The following is a 16833-nucleotide window of genomic DNA, read 5'->3' on the forward strand; positions in this document are numbered from 1 at the left end:
GGGCGGTGACGGCCTCTCTTAAGGGCTGTGCGCCTGCGCGGGATTGCGACTGCGCCCTGACTGAGGGGAAATGGTCTGCAGGGCGCATGCGCAGGAGGCTTGAGTGTTCGCTGGTGTGAGGCAGGCGAGGGGCTGTGGGATCTTTGGGCTTTCTGTGTGGAAGGAATGAGTGGGCTGTGTCCGGGAGCTTCCAATCCCAAACTTGAGGTGGCTTGGGGTCCGTGTGGGCGCTGGCTGTAGGACCCCAGTGTAAGTGGTGACTGTGGGGCCTGTGAGCTCCCTGAAGAAGCTAGCAAGTGGCAGAGATCCAGGCAAACGTGGGAATACTTTCTTAAGTTTGGCCGTAGAAACAGAGGAGTCAGTGATGTTATGGATGCATCACAGCGTGGATACAGCATGTAGCCTGAGTCAGGAGGGCAGCATGTTTTCTAAGATGTAAAGTCACTCATTCTAAATGGTGTAGAAAGTGCTCTGTGCTTGTAATGTTTTCAGGCTTAAATTGTCTAGAAATGAGTATTTTCCAACAATCAGAAATTAAACTCAGTATATCTGCTGGCTTTGTAACTTATCTGCTTGTTCTTTGATTGGCTTGTGACTCCCTTCTTCATATTTTCTGCTAATCTTTTATTACTACGTTAACATGCGTTATATCCAAGCATTGAACAAGCTTGCCAGAAGTACTTTAGTGTTCATTTGTTTTGTTTACCTGATTGTGGGCTTTTTAGATTCATTCTTTATAACTTTGACATGGAGTCAGAAAGGACTTGTGGTGGTGGTGGAGATGATGTTGTACAGTTAGTTGCTATGACAAATGTAGTTTTTCTTTACTAAGACTTTGGTCCTGAATATGTTTCTGATGCGTGTGGCCTATGCTGCTGTCAGATACTTGGGGTATCTAAAGACATCTACCACAGCTGTACTGTACACTGAAGTGTGAAGCTGGTATCTTTTATCAGCTCATGCTGAATCTGTAGTAAACGGCTAAAGCAGGTAAGTGAGATTTTTCACAAGCTCTTTTCTCAGATTTTTCCATAATTGGCCTCCTTTGTTCCTGTGTTCCATGATCGTTTTTCTGCCTGGTCTAGAGTTTGGTGCATCATGGGGAACCTTCCAGCCCTTAACACCAAAGAACTTTTCTTTTGCATTTGTAATTTCAAGTGAACTATTTTTTATTCTATAAGCTGTGTGTGACATACCTCATGTTATAATCTTTTCATTTAAGAAAAAGACGACGTGTGCATCTGTGACGTGTGTTCATAGTAGAAGAGCCTATATTTTGTTTGTTCTCTTACACTGTGAACAACAAACTAGAATTTGCTGCAGCACCAGATATGATGCTGAACCTTCTTCTTTGAGGTACTAATGAAATGGAGACATGTAGATAAGGGAATGAAATAAATATAGTGTATAAAGCATTTATGTGGAGTGTTATTTAAAAAAAGAAAAGAAAAGAAAAGCACCATATTTCCAAGTGGTCAGTGGTCAAAAATGTACGCAGTAAAAAAGGATCTAAAATATGATGTATAACTGTAACTTTGTGGCTAGGGTTCTCGTCTGAGTTGGGGGTTGTGAGTTCTGCTGGCTTTTTATTTCTGTTAGGTAAGGGAAGATAGCTATGAAGAACAAGATGGACAACTCTTTCAAGTGGATGTCACCAGAACATGCCAAGAAGCATGCAGGGCTTTGTTTCTTCACATTCCTGCTCCCCTATTCAGTTGTTGAGGTATAAGGAATTCAGTCATGCCGAATGGGATACTGAGCATGAGGTCTTGGCTGAAGAGCCTACTGTGGGTTTTAATACAACAGGGAATGGTCCTGTTGTATTAACAGGATCATCTGATTTTCAAATCTTTCAGCTTTTTTACTTCTGCTGGTGACTGACATTAAACCACATTTTTTAGTTTTCTTTTTTAAAAGGAGTTTAACAGAAGAATCACCCACTGGGTAAGCAGCCTGCAAAATCAGAACTTTCTCAAACTGAGGTGAAGTGCCACTGGACACCTAGAACGCAAGTTTCTGCTTGAAGAATGGAAATGTATCACTACTTTCTCAGTTACTATGCATTAATAATACAGTTGGTTTCAGTTGCACAAAATTTTTTAAAGCATTTCCTTTGTTTATAGTTTTGTTGTCTTTTGTTTGTTTTTTAAAAATGTCATGTTGTTTCTGACAATACATGGGAAACATCTACATGTTACTATTAGCAGGTCAAAGGAAGAAAAAGACATTAACTATGAGTACACTTTTGTTCATGGCAGCCTGCTTTAAGGTTCAGCCTCATTGGAAGCTTGGAATAAGGCTGCATGAATTAGCTTATGTAAATTGTGCGTAGCAGATACATGAAGGTACTGCTTGAGAGTGTTCTCTGACTTTTTATCATGGCATGGAGTTGAATTTATCCAAATGAGTTGTGTCATCCTTTGAAATTATGCATGACTCCAGTGTTTGTCACAAGAATATAAGGCCCATTCCATCCTTGAGAAGGCATAAATAATTTGCTTAGTGAATCATAGGTGCAGACTATGCCTATGGCAGCTACAGCTGCTGTTTGTGTTGAATAGCAAGTTAATATATTACAGAGTAGTTTTAGAGTTGGTTTATTTTAAAAGTATTTGAGAAATTGGAAATAAGGATTTAATAACACTAAGCCATTCTGTCACCATTAGTGATGTGCTTCCTGTTTTGCTAGAGGGACGTAAAGGCAGTAGAATACAAGAAGAACAGTGAACAAGAGTATTAGAACTACTGGTGAAAAATACTGCCATGGTAGCTTTGGTGGGAGGCTGCAGAGCTGCCAGTGGAAAACAGGCTGTGAAGGCACAGATGGAGGGCCTGTAGCCATTCAAAATTCTAAAGAATCCAAGGCATTGTGCAGTGCTGCTTTCTATTTTATGCATGACTATCTGGAGAAGTAAGTACAGTAATGAGTGAAAAGGTGTGAAGAACTAGCTGGGAATGGCCTTTTAGGAAACAGTTCTGACAGTGCTGTGCCAAGAGGAGCTGTCTGGACAGCTTTTTATCTGTTGTAAATTCCCAAAGTGAAATATGCTATGTTGAGGAATATTGCTTGAAGAAAAGAATAAATATCACTTACTGAAATAGCTACACTGCCCTTGATGAAAATTATTCTAAAATACACTTTCATGGCAAAGCAGTTTTAGTCAGTTTTAACTGCGTAACTGGAAATTTGGATTTGTTTAGAGCTCTTGTGCAAACACCTGACTGAGAATTAGTATGAGGTGTTACTAACCACTGGGCAAGCTTTCACGTTTGACACAGACCAGACGTGAAGCCAAAGTGCTTTAACCTTGTAGACCACTTCCTTTCTGGAAATTCATTTTACTGTACTTAAGATATTTACTACTGTGCTTAAAATCTCTGTTTTTCTTTATGAAATAAAAGTCACTTGGCTAGAATTACCTAGGAAAATATCTCAAGATAATGGTTTCTTTTACTGTGGCTGTGATTCCATAGTTCTTAATTAGTGAAGAATTTTTGTCTAAAGGATACCAATTACATAATTGGTTTTCTTTATCTCATTGTTACCATAACAGTGAAATCCAACATTCTTCAGGTTGCTAGAATTAAATAATCATAATAAAATATTTTTCCTCTTGTATTATCAAGGGGATGCTTAACCTTTTGCACATCCTTTGAAACAAATGATAGATTGTGTGATTCAAATCTTATGTAACTTGTTTATTTTCTTCATTTCATTTGGAAATAAGATGCCTTTTAGCATTTTTTAATATTTGAAAAAAAAAAAAAAAAAAAGTCTTCATTCCATTACTTTTATTTATTTATCTTTATTGAAACAAAAATATTCCTGAAGTCAAGAATGGGACATGTACAAGAATTCATTTCATAGTCACAGAATTGTTTGAATTGAAATGGACCTTCAAAGGTCATCTAGTCCAACTCCCCTGCAGTGAACAGGGACACCTACAGCTAGAGCAGGTTGCTCAGAGCCCAGTCCACCTGATCTTGAAAGTCTCCAAGGACGCGGCATCTACCACCTCTCTGGGCAATCTGTCCTACCACCAATTTCTCCACTAATCCACATCTTTTAATACCACATCTAAATGTTTCTTGAACACCTCCAGGGCCAATGACTCAGCCACCTCCTTGTGCAGCCCATTTCTTTTGGAGAAGAAATTTTTCCAGATATCCAACCCTAACTTCCCCTGATGCAACTTGAGGCCATTCCCTCTAGTCCTGTTGATAGTTACATGAGAGAAGAGGCCAACCTCCACCTTGACACAACCTTCTTTCAAGTAGTAGAGAGCTATAAGGTCTGCCTCTTCAGGTTCAAGAAACAGTCTATTTCCACCTGAATTGTGGAGCATTTATTCTGCTCCCCATCCCAGACTTCCAGGTCAGGGAGTTGATTGTCCCGACAATAATTGATCTGACTTATAAAAACAGATGTAAAGAAGGCATTGAGAACCTCAGCCTTTTAGTTATCCTCAGTGGTCCGTTCCCTGCTACATCCAGTAAAGGCTGGAGATTCTCCTTAGCCCTCTTTTTTAATATAATTGTAACAAAGTTTCTTGTTCTTTTTTACTACAGTGGCCAAGTTGAGTTCAAACTTGGCTTTTTCATTTCCAATTTTCTCTCTCTGCATATCTTAACTTCTTCGTACTCTCCCTTAGTTGCCCTTCCCTTCTTCCACAGAAGGTAGGTTGTCGTTTTTTCTCCTGGAATCAGAAAAAGTTTCCTATTCATCCACACCAGTCTATCCTGCCAGCTCATCTTACAGCACAGGGGGACAGCCTATTCCTGTGTCTTTAAGACTTCCTTCTTGCAAAACCAGCCTTCCTGGACTCCTTTACTGTGCAGGACTGAATTCCAAGGGACCTTCCCTACCAGTGTCCTGAACAGTTCAAAGTCCACCCTCTGGAAGTCTAAGCTAGTGATTTTGCTGATCCCCCTCCAAACTTCACCAAGAATCAAGAACTCTACCATTGTATAGTCACGCTGCCCAAGGCAGCTCCTGGCCTCCACTTCTCCCACCAGTCCTCTATTTGTGAACAGCAGTTTTAGTGGGGCGCCTTCTCAGTAGGCTCTCTTACCAGCTGTGTAAGGGAGTTATCTTCTGCACACTTCCACACACTTCTTTCCCCTTGTCCTCTCGCAGCAGACCCTGTGAAACAGTGTCCCCTTCTTTCTTATAACCCCTACTTAGATACTGAAAGATCACTATTTGGTCCCCACAGTTCTCACAGCCTGTCTGTATAGGATAAGCGTTCCATTCCTTGGATCATTTTTGTGGCCCTCCTCTAGATAAACTCTAACAGATTCAAGTCTCTTCTGTTCTGAGGGCTCCATGTCTGCACACAGTACTCCAGGTAAGATTCAGTTCAGAGAAGCAGGGCAGGATCACCTCCCTTGACATTCTGTTCATGCTTCTTTTGATGCAGCCCAGGATATGGTTGGCTTTCTGGGCTGCAAGGGCACATTGATCGTGATCCATGAAATGGACCACCTCTCCTGCAAGGACAGGCAGAGAGAGCTGGGGCTTTTCAGCTTGGAATAAAGAAGGCTGCGGGGTGACCTGATAGCAGCCTTTTAGTATCTAAAGGGGAGCTATGGGAAAGAAGGGGACAGGCTCTTTAGCAGGGTATGTGGTGACAGAACAAGGGGAAATGTCTTCAAGCTTAAAGAAGGTAGATTTAGGTTAGATATAAGGAAAAAATCTTTTAGAGTGAGGATGATGAGGCAGTGGAACAGGTTGCCTAGTGATGTGATTGGTGCCCTGTCCCTGGAGAATTTCAGGGTGAGGCTGGATGAGGCCCTGGCAACTTGATCTAGCTGTGGTGTCCCTGTTCATTGCAGGGGGCCTGGACTAGATGGCCTTCAGAGTTCCCTTCCAACACTAAGGATTCTTTGATTCTATTGCTAGCTCATGTCCAGCTTACCAACCATCACTGCCCTCAAGTCCTTTTTGGCAAGGCTGTAGTCTGTCTTGTCCCCCAGCTTGTACTGTTAGCAAGAGTTGCCCTAACGCAGGTGCAAGACCTTGCACTCATGAGGTTCTTTTGGGCCCACTGCTCGAGCCTGTCTGGGTGTCTGAATGGCATCCTGTCCCTCTCGTGTGGCAACTGCACCACACAGCTTGGTGTCATCTACAGGTAGCTTCTGTCCCTCCAATCTTTTGCTACCGTTTTGATTTTGTTTTTGAAGCTAGCGAGAAAAGGCAAGAGAAAGCATTATTTAATTTGAAAGTAACAAATTTAGCTGTTTCTGCTTTGTCCAATTTTCTGCTTTCAAGACATTTGAAAGGCCTGTTAGAAGGCAGAACTAGAACTGGAATTTACAGAACACTTCACTGAGCTTAGTTGGATTGCTTAAAAATAAGTGAATTTGGCTCTATAAGTATGACATAATATGCTTTAAATATACAAAACAAGACAAAGGAAATTGTAAGTAAAGCTTTTTATCCCAACATTCTGGAATCAGTGAGGAAGGGCATAATTCAGTCTCAAATCTTTATTTTGGTGATGATGGGTAAGCCAGAAATAAACCAGTTTTGTTTTCTAGTCCCAAGTTGTTAGCAGGCAGATTTGGAGAGAAAACAAAGTTCAAGGTACTCCAACTCAGGATCAGAGGAACAAATGAGGTTTTTCAAAATATTCATGTGGTAAAATTATTTTTCAAAATAACAGTATAACGTTATAAGTCAAGATCATATGTAAATTAATGAATCTTTTGTTGAGTAGCTTAAAGTTCATTAGGAAGATTTATTCCTTTTATCAAGGAGAGAGGGAAAATAAAATTACAAAGGGCAATTATTTTGAATCATTTTATCTTCTGGAAGCATTGGGGATAGAATAATAGGTCAATATAGAAACGTTCCCCAATTCTTCATGCTGACAGACTCTTATTGTTTTGCTTTTCTATCTTTTAATTTTATTTCAGTTTTAGATTCAGGTAAAAAAAATAAACAATTGTAGAATGATAGTACATGAAAATCTGAGTTGAAGGTGTTGCAAATATTTATAGGACCATGCTTCTTAAGTTGAAAAATATCTGAATTTGATATGAATCTGCTTTCAGCCAGGAGTTTAATGACCACTGTTATAAGTCTCAGATATATTTTCTCTTTGTAGCTTTAAAGCAAACAGGACTTCAAACTATTTTATCTTAAGGTTTTTGTAGTATTTTAAAGTGTTTTTTAAAACTTCTTAATGGAGAGAATGCTTAATTTTCTCAAGGACTTCAGCATAGAGGCTGCAGACTTCAAGCATTATGTAGCACATAGGCATATTGCTTAAAAATGAAGATTGACTAGATTTCTTTTTTTTTCTAATTAAAAAGAAAAAAAAGGTAAAATCACATTCATGTAGGTCAGGAGTAATACCTGTAGAAGTTTACCAACTTGTGAGGAATTCATTTTTGATGCATTTTTTTATTTTAGAATAGTGCAAATACTTTGTTCCTGCTTTTTTAGTTACTGCACTAATTAAGTAAGATTGTGATGAAACTGGTCATCTTCCTTTCAGTAATTGTGGCGTGTTGTAGGTACCATATTGCTGTAATAAGGGCTGCAAATGAGTAACACTCACAACCCTACTCTTGACTCTTAAATACAGAGTTTTAAAATAACTGAAAGAAGCAGTACTGATATAAATGCTGTGCTTACCATGCTTGCTCCACATGTTCATTAGGAGCCAGTAAGCTCTGATTCAGAGGTCTGAAGCTCCGTGTGAACAACTCTGTGTTAAGCCCTCCTAACTAGAGCAAAAACAGAAAGATCAACTCAGTAAATTAATGGTCAAGCAAGCTTAAGGGGAAAATCATAGGATGGGGGAAGATGCTTGACATATATTCCTTCTTTTTTAGATTTAAAATCCATTGCTATACAACTACTATCAGTAGTAGCGGCCCAGACAGAAACTTAAAGTCATCAGAAAAACAGTTCAGAGTCAGAACTGAGTGGAAAGGAGCTGGAGCTCCTCCGCTTCTCGCTTTACCACCTGTAATTTTTTTCATAAGCCCATCCACTGTGCTGCCAAATAGCTCGTTTTTCCTGCGAGAAAGATGGGGTCAAGGAGACCAGGAACTGTGGTCTCCTGTTGTCTGCTGTGTACGTGGACAGGGCAAGTGTGGCAGATAAGTTGTAAATGTTTCTCAATCTAAACTAAAAATGAGCAAACGGTCCCTGATCACCCTTGGCAATTGTTTCCACATATTAACCTTGATCCCCAGAATCTCCCAACTTCCAGGATTTCTACTTCAGCTGGGATTTTCACCATCACCTTTTCATGTCCCTTTCTTCTTTCCAAAGCCTTATCTTTTGGGGGAACCCTTCTCTGAGGTGCTTCACCTCTAATTTTCCCAACCTACGTGATCAGCCTCCTCACAGAGGGTTTGGCTATGAACTGGAGGATTTGGTAGGTGCCATTCTGCAGACCCTGTTTACCAGTAGCAGTTCTCCAAGAGTTTAAAACTTCAGTTTTGAACACACGTGTAGACACAGTTATCAGTTGCTCAGTAAATATTTTTTTGTAGTTACCTTTTTATTTTGTTTACGATAATTAGTGCACCACAGATGCCTGAAAATACAAAATGAAGCTGGCTGCTCTCGTTTTTTGTCCATGAGAAGTGGGCTGAGTCACCATGCTGACTGTGACAAAAACAGTCCAGCCTTAAAGTTCTCCCTGTACTCATCTCAAATCAGCTTCTCCAGGAGGGATAATATTGTCTGCACAGTTGATGAGGAGGAAAATTGAAGCAGGGTGATGATAAAGACTTACTCAGAGCTAACACAATAGACTGGTAGCAGAAGCTAGGAAAGAGGGAAAGATCTGACCTCAGTCTGGTCTCTAGCAGTACTTAATTGTTGTAGGGGCCTCCAGTCGGTAATGAGTCTAAGACAGTGGAAAGGCAGAGTTTCTCACGGCGCGGGGGGTTGTGGTGAAGATGTTCATTCCTTTTCTTTTGTTCAAGAGTTGTCTTTGAAGGCATTGTTCCTCCACAGCTGCAGTAGCCTACATTCATTGTGATAATTATGGGACAATATGTAGGATGGATGATTGATACATGAGATAAAGTTGTGTAAGACTATTACTAGAAGATCATATGGAGATAATAAATTATGCAAAGACAGCTCAAAGAAATAAGCTAAGGACAAATTTAGTGGGGTGCAAAAATGGAATGGGGACAGCAGATCCAAACCAGGCTAAAAATGGGTGGGAAACAAAATACAGCTGTCCCTCCAACAGATCACATAACAGGGCATGAATTGTTACAGACAGGTAAGGCAGGAAAAGTACAGAAAATGGGTGACAGACAGAAAAGGAAACCAATTCTTCATGGTTATGAAAAGCCCTGCACTCCTTGTGCACCTCATCTCTTTCTTTCATACTAGAACAAGAACTAAGTGCACTGTTTTCCCTTGGCTGAGAAGTCCAGATGTGTGGGCAGGGTTTGGCTGTTGGAGAGGTTGGGACCAGCAGGCATGCAGCAGAGCTTGCAGAACAGCCTGGATGCAGCTGCAGAGGTGCTGAGATACAATGCAGGAGAGACCTCTGCTTTCTTGAGTTAGATTCATTCAGAGCATGGGAAGCAGAGCACAGGTAGATAGGAGGTCATTCCTAAAGGGTATGGGATATGTGTATGGTAACAAGCAGGCAAAGAATTTTCCTTCTTTTTTCTTTTAGCCTTAGTAAAATCAGTTCCCAGCTTTTTACTAAGGTATTTTGAGAGCCGAGTATTCTCACATTTCTCAGCTCTTCTTTTCTTACTGTGAGTCAGTTGTGCTGTTCTTCTTGGCAGTTTGAATTTAGCTTCAAGAACACTCTGGAAGATTTTGTAACAAAAAAAAAAACAAACAGAGAAATGGATAAAAAAGTGAAGATGCAACCAGATAAACTGTTGTTATAATTAAAGGATTCGATAAAGTCAAGATACTTTTTGTTAACAGGCACCTACCAAGAACACCACTTGGTGTTTTAGCAGATGCTGAAAGAAATGAAGACCCAGTTGGATGCTTTGCAACAGGAACAAGCAGTGTTCCTGTTCAGATTAATGTTCAGATTAGTGAAATCACCCTGTGGTTTTGGACTTCTCTCTCCTTTGAAAATAAAGGGAGATTAGCTGCTGACTGCAGTGTTGTAAGTGCCTCCGGTGGGACGAACTGTCTCAGAATCACCATTCTAAATGCAGCCTCAGAAAGCAGGGAGAAGGGAGAGCTGTCTTTCCTTTCTCACTGCTGTATACATAGTATGTTACTGATCTACAGAACTTTCCAGTCAATGAAATGCAACGTCTTTGGTTGCAATAATAATTCTATCCTGTCCTAACAAGGCTGCTACATCTGAATGTCTGGAAATCCTGTGGAAAAGTCTCTGTGTCATGATACAATATTAGGGAGTTTTATGCAAAGGCTGTTGAAGGTGGTGGAATGAATCTGTTGATTTCACTGGATTTTGAAAGTTCAGAAACAGATAGGAGATTTTGACCAGAGAATTAGCCTGACAGATAACATTATTGCCTGCAACAGCATATCATTTCCCATGCTGTGTTTAATTACCTTAAGATGTCTAAGGAAATAAAAGAAGTCCATTTTTCCTTTCCCCTCCCAAAATACTGAAAACATATCAATTACTCATGCTGATCTTTTACAATATTGCATTTGAGAAAATTCAGGCAGCACTCGATGCCTATGGGCATGGGACGGTTATGAAACTGTGGAAGTCCTGTGTTTTAAGTTGTGGAAACAGCCTTCGTTTGTGATGTTACATTATCTTTAAGCCCACAAGAAAGGTGTGGGAACTTATTATTTCCTTTTTTTTTTTTCTAAGCTGAGTTGTTAGCCCTTGAAAAATGGAAGTGCTGATATAATTTGAAATAGTATTTCCTGAAGGGCCATGTTGGAACAATATTCTAGGAGCTTAATAAGTCCCATTGTGAGAGTCATTTGTCATTTTAACCCCAGAGGCAAATTTGTAAAGGTTAGTGAAGGCTATTTGTCAAAGTTAAATAATTCAGCTGTTGTTTCTAAAATGAGTAGCTTGAAAATACTATTAGTTGTTGTTTTCAGATTATTTAGTTGCTTTTTTTTTTTAATGGTTTTGGATAGGGCAGATGGAAAAAAGTGTCTAAGCTGAAATTGTTTTCTCATTTGCTTAATTACGAAGAAATGGTTTTCTGTGTAAATACAGAAAGCAGAGCCAGCACAGAGAAGATCGCACAGTTTAAGAAAAATAGGATGGCCATTCTGTATTGAAAGAGAAACTCCGTATGCCAATCGCCAATACTCAAACAATGAAGATGTTTTAAATAGGATCTGTGTAAGAAGGAAACCTAATCTTTTATTAGTTAAAATGAATTGTGTATTCTGCCATTTGATCTCCTGTAAATGCGAATGATGGTTTGCAATTCCAAAATGTCCTCAGTATGCATTTCAAATGGTTATACTTGTAGATGGAAATGGAAGTTGCCAGTCTAGCAAATTCCCCCTGCTTAAAAACTTTAATAAACTATATCACAGTTACAGAAGCTATTTGGAATGCTAAGATAAAGGACTGATACATTAACTGTGTCTTTGCAGTAGCAAAAGGATTTGTGGTTATTGCTTTTTAACATACTTTATCACAGAATCACAGAATTGTAGGGGTTGCATAATTGTATGAAAATGCTTATTATTGAAAAGCATATTCCACTTAACTGCAGCATTGGCAATCTGTAGGGAGTTGTGTAACAACCTTTCTTCTTTTGAGGAATTCAGAGTTTTCTTTGTATTTTTCATCAAGTTACATTTTTTATTTACGGAGTTTAGGTAGCTGAGTTCACAGTAAGCATGCTGTAGGCTTACAGGGTTTGATTTAATTAAAATACCCTTTAGTTAGGCAATAGCCCTTCCACATAGCTTTATGGGCAGTTACACCAATTAGTAAAACAAATACCGAAACAAAAAAGGGGACTGCTTGTTTTCATAAACTTTTTAATCAGGAATCTCATCCCAAAAGATGGATCAAATCCTCTTTTTTAATTTATTCAACATAAATGAATTAAATTGAAACCTGATTAGCTCACAGTTGGGACAATCTCTCTGCAATGACTTGGGACACTTGCTAGAGATTATCCCCAAATCCCAGGCCCCATATTCTTCTGCACTGCCTTTTCTAGTGGCATCATTTGTTCACAGTAAGAAACCTTAGAGCCTTTCTTTTGGAGGGCTGCTGAAAGACTTATGCATCTTTCACCTGTGTTTTTAAATGCTTTTACGTTAATATTATACTGAAGAATTCTCCAATAAGAATTTCCTGAGAATCAGTCAATCAGTGTCTATAAAGCCCTTAGAGTTACATGAAGGCATTGTCCTGTTACTCTAAGCAGAAGGGAACTGCCATGACTATAAAGTAGTAGTTCCATTAGTTTGATGTCAAAACTATGCCTGCTTCTTTTCTGTTAAAGACAAAAGCTCTTGTGAAAGTGCTTGCTCATTATCGAGAAATAATGGGATAATACGGAGCAGTTAAGAATAAGACTTTTCATGCTTACATCAACAATATGCTAATGATGAGCATAACATTAGCCTGTTGACATACTGAATGCTTTAGAATAATTGTTATGTCAAATGTTTTTAAAAGTTCTACAAAGAAGTCATATTTTAAGTCCAGATCATAGCCAAAAGGTGGCAGTATTCTATTCAGTATTCATTTACAAAACAGTAAAAAATGCATGTGTTTATTAATGCTTTATCTCCTTCTAATATTGAATTAAGCTAGATGATTGTATCCTAAAATAAAATCAGTTTATTAAGAGTGCTCATTTAGAATGAAATCATGAATAAAATTAGCAAAAACTAGTCTGTATTGCATAAGTGTTATGTACTATGTGTATTTTTCTCATCATATGTGCATTTCACTGAAAGATAACTTTTTTTGGAGTTCTTGGGTAGATCAGAGACTTACCTAGAAGTCTTAGTAGAGTTAACTGTCTTTAACGTCAAAAATAGACATTAATCTCATGTGATTTTTAACGAGCCAAAAATGCTGCTGTATGTTTTATATACACTGGGGACTTAAGAAGTGTTTTCCATAAAGGGAGTATCAGCCTTTTTGTGCTGAGATAACAATAAGTTGAAGAATTGTTGAAATATTGTCTCTCTTGACTGCCAAGCTATTTAACTGCACATCAATGTTCTGTCTTAGAAACATTTGCTTGAATATAACTGCACTTACTTACAAACATTCTCCTCTATCAATATTTAAACTTTCATATGAAAATATTCTAAGTAAATTTTGATCCGTAGTTATGCAGATACAAATATAAAATTACTGTAGTGAGAAAATTAGTTCAATACAGTAAATAAGTACTTTTTTACATTAAATACTTTTAAAAATCAATTTCTGTTACAGCATTTTAGAAACTTTTGCAGGAAAATCAAGTGGCCAACACTGGGAACAGGTCTTTGATTCATAAATATATTTCACCCTTTTCAGTGCTGAAAAGTTTTGATTAAAATTATATGCGAGATAGAAGAGAAGCTGATTGAGAGAGCAGGACCTGGGAAATCCGATTGCAGAGGTATTGCTTTTTAACATATTCCCATATTCAGCTCGGGTAGAGTAAAATTCACACTTATCTATCTTCTGTAATGTCAAGGAAAACAGAACTAGTAGAATTCCTAAGGGAAATAGAATTAATAGGCGTTGATGTTCAACACTGACTTCTCTCTTTTGTCACCTTATTGTTCGGAATAGCCCATTTGCTCACTAAATCCCTAATGACTACTCCTTTAAAAAAGGCCAAAGAGCTGTTTTAGGAAGCATACTTCTGTTTGTGCATCAAAAAGAAGGTGCTGTGAAAACGAATTAATTACTTAATCAAGTAAGGCAGACATTGTATCGCTAGCACGGACTTGGCAAACATCATGGATGAAAGCAGGACGGAGATATCAGACAAATACAGTTAGATGCAACAGAAGGAACTAAAACTATTCAGAAGACCAAAACAAGTGATGTTAGTTCTTCATCCATTCACTCATTGCTTCCTAACAAAAAAGAAAAGTTCTGGGGAAGTACAAGTGTGTGTTTAATTGCTGACTTAGCTAATAATCTGTTTCGTGCTGCGGTCCAGTGTTTGTGATCCCTCTGCTTCTACAGTATATTCCTAAAGGGCATTTTAGAAAAGCTTAATTATGCAGAAAGGTCTGGAAATTTTCTGAAATTATTCTGGGAACAAATCCAGAGGATAGTGAAAACTCAAACATATTCTTGCACGTAGATATTGAAAAGAGCTATTGCTTGGGGCAGCGCGTTCCCAAGACAGTTCAGAGTGTTCCTGGGTGTGGTGAAGTCTTCTCAATCTTTGCATCAAACCTTAAAGAAATTTGGTCAGGAGGCACAGCATGACTACAGCAATAATATATTTACACAATATTTCTAATACTGTGATCCCATCTAAATCTGAAGATAATTTCATGTGCTTCAAATACAATGTAATTGTCACAGGTGTGTGTATGTTAAAGATCTTCTTATGCATGCATGCAAAGCTTGAGCAAATTATGTTCAGTTTTCTTGTAATTAATCTAGGTTGTGTATTTTTCCCTGTGTACAAGAATTATGCTTAACAATAAACTCTTATGATCACATGAAATTAGCACTTTAAATTGAAGTTGCTTTGCTAAGAGAAAGATGAGCTTCCTGAACAAAACAGTACAAGTGGCAAAAGCATTGGGAAGATTTTCTGTAAATCACATTGATATGCGGGAGGTTTGCACCCACTGGATATGTACATGCTGTACACCATACATTTATTGTTCTAGGTGCCCTGTGCATATGCACTTGTTTTGTGGGGCTGCTATCTCTGCTCTTTGGAGAAACTGTGGTTTCCTCTTGAACTTTTCTGCTTTTGCCAACACCTTCTGGTTTGTCTAGCTGCCAAATGCAGCAGCAGGCAGGATGGGGGAGGCTGTGTGAACGTATGGCAATTCCTGAAGTGCATGTGCTGCATCACATCTTGCTAATGGGGGGAGACTGCACTGCTGAGGCCCTAGGGAGTTAGCCCTATGTCTTGCTCACACTTCTACTAAAGCATAACATTCTGTCCCCTGTGTTCCGCCAAGAAAAGTTTGCAGATAAATCAGCAGTTTTTATGATATAGCAGCTGTTTAGACTTGTCCACATTAATTGTGAATATTAACAGGACATTTTCTCTTTGCCATTTGATATGGATTCGCTTTTTCTGGTCCTGTTTCTGTAGCAGACCGTTTAGTATCTAGCTTCCCATCTGGTTTTCCAAGCTTCAGTTTTCACTGAGCACACTTGTTCTACTTTAGTTAAATGTTTATTATCTTTTATTAATGGGCAAAATTTTCCAAAAACTGTTTTATTAGATTTGCTTGTTTCTATTCAGGATTGCTTTTCAGGAATAAAGTCAGAGCAAAAAGTGGTTTCTAGGAATTTTGGTGTCTGTTAGGGATTTTGGTATTTAACTTGGGCATAAAATGCATGGCCGTGTACAAGAGAAATATAGTTCATATGGAACTATGTCCAGCTTTCTTGGAAATCACAGGGAGACATTTCAGGGATTGGTGCCTTTGAGATAATGACAGCATTGTTAAGGGATAAGAAGACTGGGAATGAGATTGCTGTGAAATAATAGAAGCTGCAGGTCTGAAATTACAGATAAAATTTCATGGCACGTAAGCTTAAGTACAACATGGGTTTCACAAGAAATTGCTGCTTACATTGCAGACTTCTGGGAGATTATACTCTACATTCTGTAGCACTGGTATCTTCTGTTTCCACTTTTTTACATTCATAAACCCACACAATTTGAAAAATTAATTTTGGTGAATATTATAATGCCTCTAAGTATTCTTTTAAGAGCTTCTTGTTGTTTGATATGCATTATATTGTTGATTTTTAGTTTGCCACTTTTCTGCCTGCAACTTGAAACATTTTCCATACATGATTTCCTATTTTAGGAGAAAATGCTGACTTTAAAATTTCAGTAATGCTACATAATTGGATAAACCTTCTTTTCTGTCCCTCTCATTCTTCCTTCAGTTATCGATAGGGAACACTTCAAGGAAGATTTTCAAGTGTATTCTTTGCCAGAGATTTGAAGTCCCACATACCTTTACATTAGGCTTCAGTGGCTTTAAAGGAGTTGAAAATAGAGGAAGCTGGGAGATAGCTAGTTAAGAAGCAAAAGATTGTGTTAACCATTTGCCTATGAGTGATCCTGCAAAGCCTTAGTTAAATTGTTCCTGTGAATAGTTATTCTTATATTCAACAGCCATTGCTTCACGTGTAGTTTACTCCTGAGATCAGACTTAGTTAGCTTAAGCTTGCTGAGAAGTAAGGTGTTTGCAGGCATGCAGGTAGTTCTGTTAGTCTCTCTGTAACAGCTCAACCTGCAGGCCAGTTCAGGCAACCTGGAAAGTAGAGTAGAAATATCAGAAGGAAAAACTTCCACAGTGGTTCCTGGGACTGAATGCTGCCCATAAAAGTATTTGTTCATCTACCAGACTATGAGAAAGCTAGATGCCAGGAAATGCAGTTGAATATCAAGTAGATCAACATTTACATGTTAGTCAGCCCATCAGGTATGTGTCTGCCTGAAGGGTATTGAATATCTCTTTTTCTACAGAAACCAAATAAAAGTATGCAGGTGACTCTCGAAGCAATGCCTCCTATTGATTTCCATGGAAACAACATCAGGTACAAAGATCACAATAACACTATGATAGAGTAAGTTCTTAGCTACCACCTCACTGTGCTCAAGTCCACTGGTTGGTCTTTATCAGCATTCAGCAGGTGTTGATGAATGTCAGTGGGTGCAATATTTTGTGTATGGGTGAATTCAATTCCACAC

The 16833-nt window shown here is 38.6% G+C and overlaps 1 long non-coding RNA gene across 5 annotated transcripts in view; it reads left to right on the forward strand.

The window, feature by feature from the left end:
- Window positions 1-15: 15 nt before the first annotated feature.
- The window catches only part of LOC128091363 (uncharacterized), a 40398-nt gene continuing 23580 nt past the window's right edge, over window positions 16-16833 (forward strand). For 4 of the 5 annotated variants that reach the window (XR_008211361.1, XR_008211359.1, XR_008211362.1 and 1 more), the window contains exon 1: window positions 16-990. This is a non-coding gene — a long non-coding RNA (uncharacterized LOC128091363). Of the gene's footprint in view, window positions 991-13451; window positions 13537-16833 lie in introns of all 5 variants that reach the window. The other variant, XR_008211360.1, reaches the window with a different exon arrangement.

Source organism: Tympanuchus pallidicinctus, unplaced genomic scaffold (genome assembly GCF_026119805.1).
Source record: "Tympanuchus pallidicinctus isolate F22 unplaced genomic scaffold, pur_lepc_1.0 scaffold5, whole genome shotgun sequence".
Taxonomy (NCBI): Eukaryota; Metazoa; Chordata; class Aves; order Galliformes; family Phasianidae; genus Tympanuchus; species Tympanuchus pallidicinctus.